The 17,150-nt window shown below is 39.7% G+C and overlaps 1 long non-coding RNA gene across 3 annotated transcripts in view; it reads left to right on the top strand.

Moving 5' to 3' along the window:
• The window catches only part of LOC118230771, a 73,647-nt gene continuing 56,497 nt past the window's right edge, over positions 1-17,150 (top strand). Inside the window, exons 1-3 of one of the 3 annotated variants that reach the window (XR_004765918.1) lie at positions 1-134; positions 1,509-1,620; positions 16,027-16,436. This is a non-coding gene — a long non-coding RNA (uncharacterized LOC118230771). Of the gene's footprint in view, positions 135-1,508; positions 1,621-1,700; positions 2,085-16,026; positions 16,437-17,150 lie in introns of those variants that run through there. The other 2 variants (XR_004765919.1, XR_004765920.1) reach the window with 2 other exon arrangements.

Raw genomic sequence — 17,150 nt, 5'->3', positions numbered from 1 at the left:
AGCAAAAAGACAATCCATTAGAGCTTGTTCAGAAGCTACAATTAACTTCGGGATTATTTTAGTCGGTGGCGTCAACTGAAGTTCACCAAGGGGATGAAAAGCGACACAGAGTTGGTCTGTTTTCTGTTGGTCCTGTAAGTAATATTAGTTTTAGCTAGTTACCTTACGCAGCTAGATGCCCAAGGTTGGCTAGCTTTTACATCGAATTCTGTTCTTATCAAGATGTCTCACCCCCCCCCCCCCCCCCCCCCCGGCAATTAATCTGCATTTATTTAAATGATATTTAGCTAACGTTACATGTAGCCAACTTCACTAACAACGCTAACAAAATTGCAAACTGTTTTGAAAAGCCTACGGATAACTTAATGAAAAAGTCATTCACTTTAGCTATAATAGACCTATGGCCTGCTAATGTTACATCCCAAGTCTAACTAAATGTCCAGGGGGGTATTACAGGAAGCAGGATTACTGCGTTAGCTGGATAACTGCTTGGACTAAAAACCAGAACGGGTGTTTTTTTTTTTATATATGTTCCAGATTTGGGAGAGTTCTGAGCTACAGTAATCCTGCTACGTGAAACAGTGCCTAGAATGGCTAAACAATAAGGAAAGGAAAATCGAAATGGCTGCACGGGCACTATTCTAAGAGGTGCACTCAGTGTAAAGATCGTTATGCATAACTACTATTACCACCAAAGTGGAATCATTCATGTTGTTAAAATGCTATTTTTAATATCTCTGACCACCTCACCTCTTCGCTTGACATTGTGAATTTCCTCTGTAGAATTATCACTGTTTTACATTTACAAGACTAGTTAATTTTTGCTAGCTAACGGCTGACTTACCGATCCATTATGTGTTTGTTCTGTGACAACCGCGGGTGTCATTACAGCAACATTTGGGAGGTAGGTGAAGGGAGAGGAGGCACTGCACCATGCACCAGCGCTAACTTTTCAAAGCCACGTTGTTTTTGTAGATAGATGGTCCTTTTCGCGAATGGGCACTACAAATATTAACTGTTGGGGTTATTGCAATATCACAGTGCCCATGGGGCTCCAGAAATGAAACCCATGTCTTGTGGGTCTCCTCATTTTTTGGAAAAGAAAAAAACATATTGGTTTACTGCATCCTGAGAAGGCACAATTCTTAGGCATTTCCAACTTTGCTTGTCTGCACAAAAGTGGCAAGAGCATCATTTACATATTACAAGTAAACCAGTCTTAGCATTTAGTGACATTGGACCCTGCTAACCCCAGCCACTGAAAACCTGGCTTTTAGCCAAGGGGGAAAGGAAGAATAATTTTTTTTTCAAGAATCATTTAAAAACATTTCTGGGCCACTTGTGAATGCAGAAAAGTATTAAAACAACACCTCAGCCAAGAATCCACCGATTTCAGTTTCCTGGACCTTATGACTGGACTCTTATGAGTTGAACTGGGCATGGTTGTCATGGCCACCTTGTACCTTTATGGTTTATGATCCAGACGCCTCCACCCCTTTTCCCCATAGTCACACGTGGAGCCACCTTGTCTCCCCATCGTATCCTGATTTCACCTCGTTTGACCCTGGTTTACCAATCCTGCTGCATCTTCCACCGTCTTCCTTCAGCAAGGAAGTAGAGGTGAGGAGATTTTCTGCTCTTTATATCATCCCCGTGTGTAATGTTATCTCAGGCAAACAGAGTCATCTCGCTTTCTGCAGAGGTGTCCGGAAGAAGAGGGCACCTTTTCCCCCCCCTTAAAGCGGCTTGTTCGCAGGCCACCATAAATCAAGAGAAAACAAACAGCGAACACAGAGGCCTTGCCACTGCTCGGCACTGGCCGCCTCCTAATCAAACGAAGCCGGACTGTTTTACAATGAGGAGTTAGAGCGCAGCCTCCTGTTTCTGATCATGCAAACCTGTTTAAGCAAGACCCTGTGGATGCTGACTGGTCTATAAATATTCTGCTTTCGCAAGTGCGCAACCCTACACCTACAGCTTATTGATAGCCACCAGAGCAACTGTTCAGTTAAGCTTTTCTGTGTTCCCACTGGCACCGAAAGCCCATTGTAAACACTGTGTTAGACTTTCCTGATTCCTTTAAGTTTTTTAATGAATCAGCTATGGTTCTATGTGCTAATAAGGAGCAAGCTCTGGTTGTTGTGCCACGGTGAATTAAGTTAAAATAAAAACAATTTCTTTTCAAAGTGCATTAATAGCTCTAGGCTGGCTGATCCAGCAATCTAACACTTCTCATTAATTTTGTCATCAAATTACAAAATCATTGAAGTGATATATGAACGATAGTAAATATATCAGTAAATAGACCGATGTTAAAATCTTATTAAAGAGCCAAATTTGACTGCACTTGAGGGAATACACTGGAGAAATTTTAATAACAGTCAGAATTACTGCTCTCAATGGCATGAGCTCACTGTGACTCAAAAAGTTAGGTATGGTATATCGACAGCATTTTAATGAGTGTAACGATTTCACTCTTGAATCACAGCCATTTCTGTTATTTGTGTGAACATTTGTTCAGCCAGTGGTGGTAAGTAATCTTTATGTAATCACCATTTAGGCACCATTGTGTGCCTAGCTCAATGTAGACTTGTATTGATTTAGTATTTGTGTCTTTAAAATGTTCCTTCCTGATTCCAACTGGGAGTTTCCCTTATGCCCAAATTAAATTTGAAAAGGTAATAAGTTAGCTGACGTTAATCTCCAACACAGACCCTGTTCTGAGATAGAAAACAGTTGATTGCAAAAAAGGTGAAGGTTATTTTTCTGTGCACTTTCACACACTGGAAACACTAAAGCACAATGTACCATAAGTGCATTTTGTCAAATTGAAAAAAGAGTGGAATAGACCATTCTCACAGATATAAACAGGTTTTAATTAGTATTTTAGTAAAGCTAAACTTTGTTTTTAAGTTTGAATAATAATAGGCTGTGTTTTTACATGTTTTAATAAAGTTAGGCTGTGTACAAAACCAGGTTTTTAAAAAGTTGTACTATTTTGTGCAGTATTTGAATGAGGCTAGACTGTTTTAAATCATATTTTATTTAAATGAGGCTGTGTTATGAGCTCGAGAGAGAAACAGCTGTTTCACCATCACAAGCCTCGTAAACAGGAATACATTTCAATATTACAAGTCGATGTATTTCCCGCGGAGTTAGATTGCGTGGCATTCCTCCGTCCTGTACAAATCTTCAGGTGGCGCAGAACGCTGTTGTGTCTAAATTGCCTCTTTTTTCCGGGTGAGGCGAAGTGACAGAGATTGATGACAGAGGCTTTCCGTTAGTGAGGGAGAAAATTGGCAAAGCCAGTTCTCCCTTCCCGGCGTGAGGCCTCTCTTATTTAAACTCGTATGTGTCCCCGGGGTCTCTCACTTAAGTCCGGCACTATTTGGATAAAAGTCCTTTCAATCTTCATACCGACGGACACGCCTCTGATTACTGTCCCCGCCAGCGGCCTTGTCTTGCGTTTTATGTCCCCAGAGTTTAGCGCTCAGGTCCCTGTGCCTGGGATCTTTAGCGTTGTAAGTTTCACTGTGTTTTGTGTCCCTGTGTTTGTGAACTGTGCTGTTCATCACTATCTTTTACCGTGTCCATGGCCTCGCACTGTGCTGATTAGCACTGAGTGTTTTAATGTGTTTAAGTTGCTATGCTGTTCAGCTGTGAGTTTTATTGTGATGACTGTGCTGTGGACTTTAGCAGTGCTGCTTTTTAGGAGTGCTGCTTTCACTGTGCTGTGCTGTTTAGTGGTGAGTCTCACTGCGTTTACTGTGTTGTGCTGTTTAGCAGTGAGTTTTACTGTGCACTGCTAAACAGCACAGCACAGTAAACACAGTAAAACTCACTGCTAAATGGCACAGCACAGTAAACACAGTAAAACTCACTGCTAAACAACATAGCACAGTAAACACGGTAAAACTCACTGCTAAACAACATAGCACAGTAAACACGGTAAAACTCACTGCTAAACAACATAGCACAGTAAACACGGTAAAACTCACTGCTAAACAACATAGCACAGTAAACACGGTAAAACTCACTGCTAAACAACATAGCACAGTAAACACAGTAAAACTCACTTCTAAACAACATAGCACAGTAAATACTTTACTTATCCTTTTTGAGGTCTTACTTTTTCAGTCCTCCACTGGAAAAACTGCGTCCTACATTTAGTAGACTCTTTCCTACATTTCCAAAATATGTCAGTGTGTTAATCTCTACATTTTGTAATCTATACATTCAGTTGTGTAATCCATGTGCTCGGTTTTGTAATGGGAGCTAGCCAGCTTTCAATTAAATTTAGCTATATAGCTAACATAGTTTGTATGTAGCCAGTTAAAGTAAAGTTAGGTCCAAACAAGAAATTATCATTAGCCTACTTAGTAACCTAAGGAATTCAGCAGAAGGACACATCACACAATCTATTGAAGCATTATTTTAAAACTTGTTGTATTGTCTTTCTTTAGTGAACTATTATAAGATATACATAGACACCAACATGTACCTAGACACCATTTTATGAAAGCGATATGGCACTCAAACCCATATCATGAATATTATCACGGCTAGGTGGTTTGCCGTGGTTCTCTGCTTTCACCGTGCCAATATTCGTGATAGGCTACCACAGGTTATTTCACCATATGGCTCGAATATTTTTCCTGTTTCCACATATGTGAAGTGTAGCTATGATGCTTCTGTGTGAACCCTTGATTTACGAATGGATTTAACATTGGCCAAGTAATCACATACCCACACCCATTATTCATATATCACTCACATATCAATACATGAATATGCCCATGCACCTGTATACACACGTGTGCACACACATACATACACACACACACACACACACACACAGAGCGTATGGACTGGAAAACTGAGCGCACAGATTGCAAAACCGAGTGTGGATTGTAAAACCGAGAGTACAGATTTCCACGTTGAGATTTTTTTCACCTCGGATGCCTTGGGGGGGCTCGGTATGAAACTGTAATTGAGGGCATTTCATTCTACTACCTGTAATCCTCCAAATCGTGCAGTGCTACTTCAGTCATTTTATTTCTGGCTCTATCTGAAAATATATCGTCATATACCATGATATACTGTGTGGTTGGTTGTACGGAGGAGTATGGCAAGAGCGTTTTACATAGTCTGCCAAGAAAAGATCCGGAATGATGCACACAGTGGTTGGCAGCTATATGCAATCCAAAATAGGACAAAATAGGAAGTGAATATCAGTGCCTGCAGAGCAGTACAGACAGGTTTGTGTGTGTGTCTGATATTCAGCCCTAATGAACAACCAAAGAGACATAAGACCCCTTTCATACTTACAAAGAGATACAACTGAGCGGTCAAATTATAGCACATTATGAGTATACACTGACATTTACTTTTGTTGCTATAATTACTGCTATTAATCATTTATAGCGCTGTAATTGTGTGTCATATGGGCACAGTGTGTTATACAAGCAGCATGTGGGCACAGTCATTTTCTGCTCTTAATACAGTGTTAATATTCACATGTATCCATTCCTGAATACACAAGACTCTACAATTAGTCAAATACGGCCATCTGCTAATGCACTACATGCACATGTATTCTGGACAAAAAAAGCCTGTGAAATGGAATGGTTTCTAAAATCCCATTAAAGCTTAAATTCATTTTCTGAAGAAAACATTTTGAATGTAGACTGAATTCCAAAGCTCTGGGCTCTCTCTGCCTGGCCTGTTAGGACATGACAGTATGACAAATAGTCTCCTCTTTTTGGCTCGAGAGCTCGAAGGTCCTCTATTTCAATTTCCATTCTAATTTCAGAATTAATTTCAGGTGTCACTTGCCATAAAAGCACTTAAAAGCCACGGTGACATCAGCAGGACTCTGCCAGCATGTCTCTGAGAGACAAGAAAAGCTTCCAGTTTAGCTTCCAGTTTGTGTGTGTGCGTGTGTGTAGTCTGTGTGTGTGTGTGTGTGTGTGTGTGGTCTGTGTGTCTGTGTGTGTGTGTGTGTGTAGTCTGTGTGTGTGTGTGTGTGTGTGTGTGTAGTCTGTGTGTGTGTGTGTGTGTGTGTGTGTAGTCTGTGTGTCTGTGTGTGTGTGTGTGTAGTCTGTGTGTGTGTGTGGGTGTGTGTAGTCTGCGTGTGTGCGTGTAGTCTGTGTGTGTGTGTGGTCTGTGGGTGTGTGTGTGTGTGTGTGTAGCCTGTGTGTGTGTGTTTGGGTGTGTGTGGTGGGGGACAGAGTGATGGCAGTGGATAAATAGCAATAATTTGGATGATTGATTTAACGTTTTTAAAAAACCCAATTATGTTTAAAGATAAAGAGAGAGTTTGAACTCATGTTTTGAAGTCATCATTTGACTAATTTGATAATATGGAAAGATGTTTTAATTGGAGATGCTATCCTGTTCTTTAATGTCTTTGAAGTTTGTAATACCGTTATGTTAGTAGTTATATTGCAAAATTCAGGTCAATGTATAAAAATTCTAAGACAGTAATATCTGATTGTTGCCATTGTTTGAATATTTATTTATTATTCATTTGGAACTTTTTGTCTGACGAGACAAAGCTAAAGTATGACTGCAAGAAGAGTGCACGACTCACAATATTTAATCAAGTGTAGAAAGTAGTGTGGAAAAAGCGAATGGAAAAGTATAGCGTATAAATGATAGCGGTAGCCTACTAGCACCATGCATTAAAACGCAATGTCCTTGTGTGATTTCACCTGCCAGTCTATCATTTAGTCAATTAAAAAATAAAACTGCTTTCTAAAGGAATCATTTGCCATAGAACACATTACAGAAAATGAATGCATTAGTTGTCTGGGAGCTGATCTGTCTGATTAAAAGTCATGGAATGTGAATTATGAACATTCATTTTAATGGCATGCATATATATTTCTGACATAATGTAGTCGTAATGTGGTAAATCATCTCGCAGCAGACAATGAAAGTGTCTAATTAAGAACAATTAACAACTCATTACAATTCAGGGGTTGCAATTATGGCTGGAACGAGAATAACATGCACGGGCCTGGCTTAGCACCAAGTATAGGAAGCCCTGCTATAAATATTTGCTCTCATACCCTGGCTCAGCAAAACTCTGTATGTTCGTACATGATAGCCCAAGAGACACAGTGCAATATTTCCAGTGTGGCTATAGCCTTGAAGTGCTGAACACAATAAATAAAATACAATGCAAAACTTTTTTATGTCATATCTTCGTGTAAACATTCCAGGGCACTTTACAATAAAATTACGATAACAAAATATATCAGAATAAGCTAGAAGTTCAGTGTGAGAGGCATTAGGACAAGAGAAGCCAAGGCCTTGAAAAGTCATGTTTATGCCTATACCACTGTTTTGTCTCAAATTTGCAGGGCCCAGTCTTAGTTTTATCTGAGGTCATTGCACACACTTTCTATCCATTCACAAGAGTGCAGATAAGCATGTGCCCTGCTTTGAAGCCACTGCTTCTTATCACTCCACAGTATACGAGTTGGATTCGCACAGACACGAGTCAGAGGAAGACATTTCATGCGTGGTTTAACAGACAGACTTGCAGGGGCCTGGTTGGCCAACAGGGGTCACTGTTGCGCAATGATGCACTGTCATCCCAGTTGATCAAAGCCCTCCCATCCCAGGGAGATCCTGGAGCCGCTTGTGCAATTAACAGGATGAGCTGCCCAGCAGGTCCAGTCTTCAGCCACTCTTATCTACACCTCTTATATGGCTTGAAGTTTAATTCCAAGCTATGGCATTTAATAGAAATTGATATGAGATGCAGAACAGCTATAAACTTTTCCCCTCTCTGTTTTTAAACAACAGAATATTGTACCCTCAAAAAATCAGCAGTTGCTGAATTGCAGATTAGGACTGGGAACATAAGGTTCAAACAGACCCCGCATGTGTAACGGTCCATGAATCGCTTAACATAGTGAGCGAAGCCTTAAATCTAACCCTAAATTTAATAGGAAGCCAGTGAAATGACAGTGGCAATATGCTCTGAGCCACATATGTGTAAAGATGGAACCTTATCAATGTTTTTAAACTGTGGTAAGAGTTTTTAATCAGTCGAGAAATGAAGGGGGAAACACGTTGGATTTGGTGTTTCAAATTGGCAGTGGTATTTCATGCATCTGAAAAGCCTTTGTTTTATGAGTGGAAGGCAACAAGGCGATTTTTCAGGTCACGGGAGTTTTCATTTGAATGGCAGACCCTCACCCCCAGCCGTGCCCTCCTCTGCCGCTCTTGCAATGGCAGGCATGTAATTGCAGGTCCAGCTGTGTCCATCATCGTACTCCGTACCGAGCCCGCCTGGTACAGCACAGGAGTGGGCACTGAGTGCCAAGGCGGAATCCAAGATCGAGCGGGCACAATGTAGCAGATATTTGGACGGCAGGAGCTGGCACACTGAAAATGCAAAGGACGTGAATGCTTCTCTGTAGCCCCTTGAATTGATGGAGGGCGTGACAGTGATGAGAGAGGCTTCTAAAAATGATTAGGAGCTCCAAATTTGTCTGAAAGATGAAATAGGGCATACAGCTACCTCGAAATTACACCATTCGTGCTGGAATTTTGTGTGTGATTACAGTACAGGGTTCAGTCCTAAAAATGAAGGGTCGTTTCTTGAAATCATCTAAAATTGTGCTACTTTGGAAGTTGAAAGCATTTTGAAAACTTTTGAACAAACAACCTCGAAAGTTCAGGCAAGGATTTTCACCAGGCATCCTTAAAAACTCATGAGCACTCATTACCTCTGCACAATAGTGGATAATGGTTTGAAACGTGCTTGCATTAATTTTGCTGAACATAAATAAACCAAATTACTTAATATACATACATTCTTCAAACAATTTTGCTAAATGTTTTATTTTAGAATGAATTATGTGCATTATCACATCACCATTTGCCGTCCTTATATATTTGAATAATTGGTATTTAAGAATGTGCTGTGTCCCTTGTTATTTTGTTAAGTGAACAGATACACTTAGCCTACAAGCCTTAATTAAGGAAAATGGCACCATTCCATTTGGTTAGTGAAATGAAGACCATTAAAATGACATGGTAGGCTTTGCAAAGTGGTTTGCAAGACCCCAAGTCAAACTCTAGGGATGAGAGAGCAGAAATGTGTTCAGACAGAGCCGTTTGGTCACCAACGCGCATGCGCAGGGAGAGAAACGTGAAGCCGGTCAACGAGAGCTCTGCCACAGCTAATAATTTTACGTCAGGTTGCAGGAACGTTAGCTCGAAATGTTCCAGGGAAGTTTTTTGTGGCAAGCAGCATTTTCCCAGAATGTTTTTTTCCCCCCAAAGTTAGAACGTTCTGTGAAATACTTGGAAATATCTTGACACAACATTCTTAGGGTTCTACTAAACATTCTTAGAAGTTTTTTAAAAATGTTCCTAGAACGTTTTTTTCCAAAGTTATAACAATGTTTTTTGAAAATATTCCTGGAAGGAGAAACATGCTCTTCAGCAACTCGTAGCTAGTATACAAGTCATTTTTATTTTATTTTTAGAAGATAATACTATTGCAAAGAGACATCAAATATCAAAATACCTTTTACTCAGAGCTATTTATTTGCAGGCATAATTTTACTTTATAAGTGTATATATTATGTAGGTGAGACAATGAATGGACCTCAATTAGGACCCTGACAACCAGCAGAAATGATGGTGCAATGGGGGCTGCTGATGGCTAGCGTAGGCTACTGTAGATGCACTTATCTTTAGATTCATTTTGATCCATTATTATAATTACTTCAGGATTGCAAACAAGCTACATGGTACTCACTGTGCAGGTTCACACTGTCTGCCAACAACCGGAAATTTTCCCCCATTCATTCACTGCATTCAGATTGCCTAACTAACTAGATATACAACTTGCTAAAATCTAATGTAACCACTTCTGTAGCATCCCCTTTTTAACACAAGCCTGAAAATGACATTCACAAAATAGAATGGTTACTATTCTTGAACCGTTTTTACTACAGGCATAATCCTGGTCTCTTCTGTGGATTTTGTTCCCTGGACCCCTGCTGAGGTAACGATATGGATTTTACCGTGATCTGTGTCATCTGTGGTTTTCCAAAAGGCATAGAAGCTAAGGAAACCCCAAGCCTGTTTTGCCTCCCTGCATGTTGAAAAAACAGGAACCGTTGTCGCTAAAACATTGGCATTGTAAAATAGTTCATAGAGACATAACAGTGAGTTTTAACACTTTCAAATGGCATATAGTGTAACCAGATTGATTGAAAAACGGAATGAATGCAAATAAATCCACACTGTCTAGTGGGACTCAAGGGGTTAATTAGCTAAAGTTGCTGAGCGAACTGACTAGAGGGCTGACTGCTAATTGGTTAAGTGGCCACCAAGGAAGATAGGTAGTATGAACACAATAGCAGCGGACTTGACTTATCCATTATATAGTTTCCCTAAAGCGTTTATGCATAATTTATTCCCCCACATGATCACGTTTGTATAAAAAATGCATTGCAGTGATTAATACCAGGGTAATTTCTCTTTCTGTATTGAAGCGGGGATTGGTACAGCGTGTGTGGAGACATTCACCTATAGAAGTTTCTTTACACAAAGCCTTCCCATACATCAACACCCCCCCCCCCAATCATCTCCCTCTTGCACATCAATGCCCAGTTATCCCACCCATGCCTTTCTGACCCTTAACAGTTCTGACGTTCTCACTCAGATAAAGATGGTGCCAGGCACAAACATTCTTCAGTTTGTATAACATAGCAATAAAGAAAGATAGAATGAGGAGCCAAGCTCAGAGGAGAAAGGCCATAGTGACCCTGATGTGTATGTGCGTATGTGTATTTGCGTGTACATCTGTGTATACTGGTGCATGTGCATATCAATATGTTGATATGTAAGTACTATATGAATAATAGGTGTGGGTATGTGATCAAGTATGTTTATGCAATTACATGATTTGTGATAAGAAAGAACTAGATTGAAGAGCATGCAGTATATATTACATATAATCACATACTGACTTGGCGTGAAATCCAGCGCACCCTTCACTTTGTAAGTGGGTTTCATTCAGATGTTTTGTTGATACGCTTGTACAGAAGGGATTAAAATGACTAAAGCATTATAGGTGATGCTTTTGGGTTGTTATATAAAGGGCATTGATAATCACCGATGACGTATCAGCAGTACAGCCACCAAGACTTTTTCATGCTCAATCAAATGCATTCAGCGTAAGATCAATACGCTGCAACAAGGCCCTTTCAACTGAGCAAAAACTTTTCAATGTTTTCACTCCTGCGAGACTCTGCTAAACATCTTTTTTATTGCAGAATTGCTGACATCTCTCCAGTTAATGGGGTATACAGATCCACACTAATGTTCACCACTAACGGCCATCTGCTGCCCAAATGGATTCCACTTCCCTACTTCACTGTCACCAGATAGTAAATACCAGGCATTTGTATTCACATTTTATAGTTTGTACGATGGTTTCTCTGGATAATAACCCAGCGAGCTAGTCATCTAGAGGCGTGGAAGTCTAGTTTGAGAGATGTTTTGGCATAAACGGGCTAGGTTAAACCCAGTATAGCCTAGATGTAGCCTGGCTACGCCCTAGTTGGCTAGAAAACTTTCCGTTTTCAACCCAGTGTAGCTGGGTTTTCAACTGAATGCCTAGACGTTTCACTGACTTTTCACCACAAAAATGTTCACTGGGAAATGAGGAATTGCAGTGGCATCTGTTGACCCATCACACTGTAATATTTGTGCCATATTTTTAGGTGGATTTTTACAGTATGCTATTCTTGGTCTCAAGCTTCATACCATTACAAAATATGAGAGTAACCAGCATTTCGAGTTTGCATTCTGTTTGAACACATCGATCAAAAGCTTTGTACGTTTAACATATTAATCAATACTATTAACTACGTGAGAACTGCTTTTGGACACATTAATTAATATTGTAATCTTTGGGTATGCATTCGATTTAAATAAAGAAGCATCATATTTTAACATAGAGAAAAAGTCATTAATATAACTTGTCCTTTTTTATAAATCCAGTTGATTTTCCAGGGTTGACAGCTTGGTATCATGCATCAAATGTGTAAGTTAAAGTGGGACTTATTCTCCTTAGGCTCAAAAAAACATGAGTTAGAGGAGATTTTACTGAGGTTTTTACATTTTGAAAAGGGAATAGCAAGGATGATGGAAAAACATAGTTTTAAGGATGCATTGTAAACAAAGATATTTGAAAGGTATTTGAGGGTGAATTCTGTTTGTCAAACAGAAACAATTTTTGATGTTTGTTTTTTTTTTTTTTACATATATAGTGCTGTGAATACATAGAACAGCTTAGCAGTCATGTTAGCAGAAAAAGAGAACCTTACCGTGTTCGAGGCCTGCCTTGACACGGTGCTAAATACTCTCAATATTGTAGGAAAAATTATTTTAATTGCCTGTCATTCTTTTATGATGTCGTCGGTCCTTTTAAACATATTTGAAAAATGAGATGTAAAAATATCTCTAAAATTGGCAGCATTTCTAGAGGCAATGAATGTGAAATCAAGGGTGGAGAGCATGCGTTGCTTCGGTTTACTGCATTGTAAATCACGAACGGGAACTGCCTGGGTTTACTGCAGCATAAATCTGGGATGGAAATTCAAGGGTTTATTGCAGCATAAACTGGGAATTGGAACTGGTTGTGTGTACTGCAGTGTAAATCAGGAATTGGAATTCAAGGGTTTTATGTGGAACAAATCAGGAGTGGGAATTCAATGGCTTACGGTAGTAAAAAATCATGAATGGGAACTGCTTGGGTTTTCTGCAATATAAGTCAAGAATGGGAATTCAAGGGTTTTCTACAGTATAAATCGGGAATGTGAATTCAAGGGTTTTCTGCAGTAAAAACCATGAATGGGAATTCAGGGGTTTTCTGCAGTATAAATCGGGAATGGGAAGCTCTTCTGTATACCACAGTATAAAGCAGGGATGGGACTGTGCATGTCTGGATCAATTGAAATTAAAGACCTGTTAAATAAACAAGAAAAACTGTTTTAATTAAATCAACCTTTAATTCTACTCAAATCCCAATTACAAAGCTTGTCTTTTTAAGACAAATGTCACAGCTTGTAATGGCTTTGTCTGTTGGTCCTTTGTTTTGAAAATTCAGTTTTAGGACTCAATCCAAACTAAACAGGTGGTCAGGTTTACTCTAATTTTTACTGTATGCTTTATTTGTAATCTCTGCATTTATAAGGCTTAAAGGATTTTTTTTGACACATTTGAGCCGAAGCATTAAACATCAGCATTCCAACAACGTCCACTAGACAACATTTTATTATTTGTATGAAATTTCTGTTGTCCTTATGATCACTCAACTGGTTGAAATTACCGCTAATGCCTTCCAGTATATGCATTCACAAGGAGATCTATATCTAAAGTGTATGAGATAACTTCAACAATAGGTCATGAGGTTAAATTTTCTTTTTTGCCACTGTTATGAATCCATGCAATTAGGCCCTGCTTGCATCACAAATTAGACACTTAGCCAGGGGCCTCTTGTATTAAGCCCATTGATTTGCACGACACAATAACTTTGGTTATGAAACCACATGCAATTATATACCACATAGCTGGGCCTCGGCTTGTTTGCCATCATTACTGTATTGGGATATTCAAAGGGGTCGACTTATAATAGTGGTCAATAGAAAATGTCTGATAACGATTCCAGTAAATCAATCACCTTGACTTTGCTGTGCAGTTTGTTATTTTCTCCCCTCGAACCGAACTTTGGCAGATGTCCCGAGGAACTCATCTGTAGGAAGACAGTGCTTAGGCCGGTGACATTCCCCCTCAAGACTTTTATTGCACGCAGTCTCTCTTCCCCTTTTGCAGTCTTTGGTGTTGCGGGTGCAACTCCAGTTATTAAAGCCCAGAAGATACAATTATAACACCATCTGCTGCCAGATGCATTGTGGGTAAGGTCAGAGGGTCCTAGGTGTCTGCTGGGCGTTACCTTTTTTTTTTCATCACACCGGAACACCACAAAAATGGAGCACCATTTCTCTTTACTCATTAGAGGACCAATGGAGGGTTCTCTCCACCTCTACAGTTATTTCTAAATAAATGGCTGCTATTCAATTTAATAATGAATTTAATGTCGTTTGGTTGCTCATTATAATTATTGGGACACCCAGACAGGATATTTCAGGTTGACTTCTTTCAGAAGAACAAGAGGGCATATTTGGATGTTAGTAAAAGGTGCAATTCACATGCATGTCAGGAGGTCTTTTTCAGTCAGAGTTGTCAGTGCATGGAATGGCTTGACACATCATGCATTAGAAGCAGAATCCTTGGGTGCTGAAGACCAGACAGGATATTCTATACATAGTGGGCGCAGTAACAAGCCTAGATTGGCTTAAGGGTTTTTTTCTCATCTACAAGCCTTTTAAGTAAAAAAATTTTTTTTTAAAGTTTAACATAAACAACCAAACCAAAGGAAACTGCTCTGTCCTATTTTTACATCCACCAAAGACACTAATTAACATAGCAATTTTCATTATCCACACCTACACAGGATTGTAATGTTTTGTTCAATCTTCCTCGTTCACACTTTAACGTGTTATGCAAATAAACTGTCAAATAAATGTATTTTAAAGAATTAAAGATCTGAAACGTGTGTGAAAGGTGTGCCTCATTGCACACACCCACCCACTCCGCAACTGTGTCCACAATTTCAGGCGCTGCTGACAGATCTCTTGCTTCTTTTGCCAGACTTTAATTCCAGAATCAGTTGTGCTTTGTCAGTCTTTGGATAATAACCTGGTCTGCTCATTAAAACTGACAGCACATTCTCAGCTAACTAAGGTGCCTAATTGGGTATCGCTTCTGACTTCTGAGGCGAGCTGACACTGGAATAAAAACAAATTCTTCTGGCAAAGCTTCTGATTGATGCGATTGCTGAAGATCGTTTGTTTTTGCATCTTCCAAGGCCTTCGGTGTATGACGCATACTAGCATTAACATGTCCAATTAAGCCCTTTCAGTGAATCAGGCGAGCTGGCTTGAGTTTAATGTGCTGGGTTTGTTTGGGTGAAGATGTGATTGCCGGGCTCTTTGGTATCAAAGGCCCGGCCTGCTTTTTAGAGACTGCTGCTTTGTGCTTTTCTTTATGTTTATAGCCAGTGCTACTCATTACGTAGCTAACTTTCAATGATGAATGAATATATTAGTTTTGGAGAGTATCTTTATCTGAGTGCAATAGTTCAGTTGCATTTGGGATTAGAGCTTTTGCCAACACATTGAGTAGCTTTTACATTTTTGAATCCCTGTTAATCTGTGGGCTGTCACCAGAAACAGCCTCGCGAAATTAATGACAAACGTTTAGACTCCATGCATCCTTCGTTCTGACACACTGCTTCTACTGGCTGTTTTTATGATCAATCTATAGTCATTAGAGTGATTCTAACTGATTTCAAGCAACAGTACTTTTAGAGTGTGACATCATTAAGAAATCAGCCTTAATCTCCTGGTTTGGACCAATAGCCTACAATGTTTACACTTTCCTGTGTTAAAATTTGTCTGAAAACAGATTACCAGAAAACTGAATTTACACGAATTGTTAGTTTTTGACATTGCTACCTGCTAATACCCAGGAGAGTTCATTTTTGTCACATTGTCATTGATAGTACAATGCTGCAGTCTATGAGCTCACTGCTGTATTTCTGAAATACATTACTGTTAGTGTGCTAATATTTAAAATTTACTTTTGGTCTGATTTGAGATGCCGTGAATGACATTAATAAACTAACAGTTTCAGGGTCATTTGATACATTTGATTAGAAGCATTGAGTATGAGTTGGCCCGGTGTGATAGTAAATATACACAGACCTGTTGCTGTATGCACTGAGATAAAGAACACTGAAAGAACGTTGTAATATGAAAACCAATTTATGCTTGAGCACGGAGCACATCTACACACTGGATATTCTAGACAGAGGTTACCCGGCGCCTGCCAGATACCAACTTTTTCCTAATCTCTGTATTGAAGGATCCAGAACATCTCAGGAGCCTTGGTCCCCCTTGGCCTCAGGAGGAAAAAAAAATCATTAAAACAAGCCCAGCGGAGAATCAGCAAGAAGCAGCTGTACTTGCGAGGCTGTACACCGCGGTCTTATCTGAAGGAAAGGTGCCCAGTCCGGGACACGGCTCAGGACTGCGAAGCCCGAATTAGAGCCGTCCGACAGGACGCCTGTCAGATCTCACCGTCCGCTTGTATTGAGTTTGTCACCGGTTGACAGGTGGATGACACATGATGGATCACCACTAATGTAAAAAGCATGGTACATTACATTTTTCAATCTAGTTCCCCTAACAGCCCTTCATCATTCTGCCAATTTGTAAAAAGTGTAATCAATGTTTCATTACCGTAGATAAACAGTATATCAGAAGGAGAATGAAGACACAGCCTTTCAAGACCGGTGCAAAAGAAATAATAAATAGGAAATGTTTCATTCCCCTCTCGTCTTTTCACATCCTGAAACTTTTTTGTGCAAACTTTGTAAAAAAAAATGACGGGGGAGAACGGTAATATCTGTCATGTAAATATGATGGGAAATGAGGCGCCTCTTGCCGCGAAAAATAACATCTTCATTTCGTAAGTACAAGCTCGAATGGGTTGAATGGCTTGTTCCCGTCATCAAACATTGTGTTTCTGGGTTCCAGCCATGCAATTTTCTTCAGGATTTTTGTCTCTCGATGATTACAAACTGAAAAACTGTAAAGAACCACAGACCTGTCAGAAATTGTGTCAATGGGAAGCAGTGGGAATGTTGCTCTGTAGCTCGTATCTAACCGAAGCCCGTACCTTCCTGTATTTTAACCAAACTCCTCACTGTTCTTGTATTTTTTATAATATAGCAGTGAAGGTTCATGGGAAGGACTCCCCTACGGAAGTCTGTCTGTAGTTATTCTGTTTTAACCTAGCCCTCAGGTATGGCTGTAATATTTATTTTAATCCCGTTAAACAATGAAATGTTAATTATAGCTTCCTGTGTTGCACGCTGAACATAACAATGAAAAGCTGCATTTTAAAGTTTTCACACCCAGAAAATACCAGTGGGACAGACCACATGAAACCCATACTCTATAATTGATTATTTTTGGATCTGCTAT

Source organism: Anguilla anguilla, chromosome 6 (genome assembly GCF_013347855.1).
Source record: "Anguilla anguilla isolate fAngAng1 chromosome 6, fAngAng1.pri, whole genome shotgun sequence".
In the NCBI taxonomy this organism is placed as follows: Eukaryota; Metazoa; Chordata; class Actinopteri; order Anguilliformes; family Anguillidae; genus Anguilla; species Anguilla anguilla.
The sequence above is the reverse complement of the archived record's forward strand: the minus strand, read 5'-3'. Positions and strand labels throughout refer to the sequence as shown.